Raw genomic sequence first — 3293 nt, 5'->3', positions numbered from 1 at the left:
AAAATTAAGAGCTTACCTGTATATACCTATAAACCTAATAGAGGAGCAGAAAGAGCAGGGCAGGAGATTATAACAAAATTAATTAAAATAAGGATTAGAGTTAACCTACTAACAAAGCTCTAGCCTAAAATTGTTAAAGTAGTAACTTAGCTCTATAATATAAGCCTGTCCTATACTTATAATATAATATTACTTAATAAAGTGCTAGATTGTTAGTTTACTAGATAATTTAGGTAGTAGCAACTAGAGTAGATAAGGGAGGCAACTACTAATCTCTGCCCTAATTAGAGCGGAATATACGCCTATAGCTATCAAGCTTACCCCGTTAATAGAGATTAAGTAGCTAGGCGTTACAAGAGGGTTTTTAAGGTGAACCCTTAGGGTTATATTAGATATCTAGTAGGATATAGAGTATCTAACATATATAGGATATAGATCCCCTTACTTAATTAGATTATTATAACGCAGAACGTTACCTTTAATAAAGATCTTTTCTATAAGGAGAAAGATATAGAGTAGCTTTAATAGTTAGAACATTAAAAGATAGTTAACGTTATTAGTAAAGATAAGATCTATAATACAGGAGAAGCATATAAAGAGTTTAATATCTTTAATTAGCTTTATATTATAGCAGAGTAATATAAGGAGTCTAGTAAGCAAGGAGGACTAAACCTAGCGTAGGAGCTAGGGGGTAGGGTAGAGCTAGAGGAGGTAGATAATTAGGCTAGCTAGCCTAGTAATTCACAACCCCCTAAGTAGACACCTCTAGCGTAGGTACTAAGCATAGCTAGCTTAGCACAAAGGATCTATATAAAGTCTCCTAAGCTAATAGGGCTCTAAACTCCTAAACTAACACTAGAACTAAACTTTAGTATAGGAGACAACGGATCTATGCAGGTTATAGATTAGGGTCTTACTACCTAAGATAGTGTGCCGTGGCATAGGATATATGGGAGAAAACAAGGCCTAGCCTAAAAGGTTAGGCGGATTAAATGGTATAAAGGCATAAAGGATTAGAGGATAGAATAGCATAATTCCTAGAGACTTTACTTTAACTCTACAATATTATCTTTTTACTTATGTTTCTATATTAAACCTATATCCTCTACTATAGGATTACTACTATTAAACCTTGCCCCTCCTACTTCTCCTTAATTAAATAGGTTACTCTCCCTAATAGTTTAAATAGCAAAGCCTAAGAGGAACTTATCTTATCTTAGTAAAGGGGAGGGCCTAGTAGCATGCAACTAAGAGGACGTTTCTCCTAGTATAAGGAGGGTAGAGAAAAATTAAAAAATAGGTAGTGTTAATAATTAATATTGTTAAGGCAAAAATAGTAGGCCTATATTAGGACGTAGCTAACGCGTGTTAGTAGGAACAGAGTAATAATACTAAGAGGCTAACTAGAAAACGTTAGAAACACTAGAATAACTAGAACAACTAGAACTAGAACAACTAGAACTAGAACAACTAGAACTAGAATAACTAGAACTAGAATAACTAGAACTAGAATAACTAGAATAACTAGAACTAGAATAACTAGAACTAGAACAACTAGAACTATTAGAATAATTAGAACTACAGGAAGTATTAGTAATACTAGAAGTGCTAGAACACCTAGAATATTGCTACTAATAGAAAAGCTATAGTAAAGGCTATAGGATAGTGTGCGCTGTTAGTAGGAAAATAAGGCTAGGCTAAAGTTACTAATATAATAAGAATCTACTAAAAATAAATATAAGTGCTAGCACTATTTAGGAAGGGTATTAGGGATATAGCTACTAAGGAAGAGGAGGCAGTCTATAAAAGTAAGAGATAAAAGAGGAGGGAAGTAATATAAGTAAGTAGATACTAACTAGTCTAATAATTTTAATTAATATTACTAGTTTATACACCTCTTTTAATATATATAGAAGCCTACTACCTTAACTAAGCCTATTCTTTTTACTAGGAATAATACCTAGAGAAAGTAATATTACCCTAAGGTTAACTAAAATAGAATCCTCTAGACCCCTAAGAAGAGTCCTTATCCCTATAAGGCCTAGGAAAACTAACTTTTAGTTCTAAGGGAGGAAGCTTATAGAGTTCCTAGATAACTATAACTACTAAGTAGAAATAGGGGGCTAGATAAAGTAGACTAGCTAAAAATTCTACTAGACTTCTATAATACTATATGCAGAATATTTATAAAGAAGCTTAGACCCTACTAGAAGCAAGACTAGGAGGAGCTGCAGGAAGGTATAAAGGAGCACTAGAGGGACAAGGATATAGCCTAAAGGATAGGTACCTAAACCTTCCTAGATATATATATATAAGAAGCCTCTAGAAACTTCCTAGGTCTCTTAGACTACTATACTAATTTTATAGTATATAGTAATACCTACCTAGTATCTAAATAGCTATATAAAAGCAAAGTTAGATTCTTCTTCTTTAGAGGGTTACCCTAGGTAGATAAAGAGCTAGTCTTACTTAGTATACTAGGAGGGCCTAATAGTAATAAGGTAGCAAGCTATAGGCTAGAGAAGATCTATACCTACGTTAAAAGAATCTATTAGCAAAGAGAAGGAATAAAATATATATTAGCTAGCTAAATAGAGGAAGATACTTAGTAGGTATATTAGATATTAGAATTAGCAAAAGCTACACCTATAAAGGAGGAAATTATAGAGGTAGTAAAAGTTATTAGAAAGGGGCAAGCTACTACCTAGCTACTACTAAATATTAACCTAGAAATAGACTAGTTAATTAGGGCACTAGGAAAAATAAAGATAAGTTTAGTAGAGGCTAATAGGCTATAAGAACACTACGTAATAGGCCTACTACTAAAAAGCCTAGTAAACTAGCTCTACTTTATTTTATATATAACTAACGCTAGGATAAAGTAAGGAATATATTAGAATACTATAGTAATTAGAGGGCTACTAATAAACTAGCTAAGAACCTAGGGCCCTACGCAAACGTTAACTACTTAGCTAGGGCTACTAAGTTATAGGGGGTATAATAAGAAACTACCTACCTGTAATATATATAGATTAGAAACCTACCTAGCAAGGGACTGCCCCCTTTAGCTAGAACTTATAGCGCTAGGGTAGGTAAGCACTTCCTAGAATCTAGAAATAAGGACTAGGATATTTTACTACAGACTATTATATAAAAGACTAGGGCAGGTTACTAAGCTAGCACTATAGAACTATACTCTTTACTAGATAAAGAAAAAGTTACGTAAATACTATAAAGTTACTAAGGATATCCTTAGCTAGCTAGTATTATAGGTTAAGCTAGAACTATTTAAT

The sequence above is a fragment of the Plenodomus lingam genome, assembly GCF_022343315.1.
Source record: "Plenodomus lingam strain CAN1 chromosome Unknown contig_2, whole genome shotgun sequence".
NCBI classification, from domain to species: Eukaryota; Fungi; Ascomycota; class Dothideomycetes; order Pleosporales; family Leptosphaeriaceae; genus Plenodomus; species Plenodomus lingam.
This window is presented reverse-complemented; position numbering follows the sequence as displayed.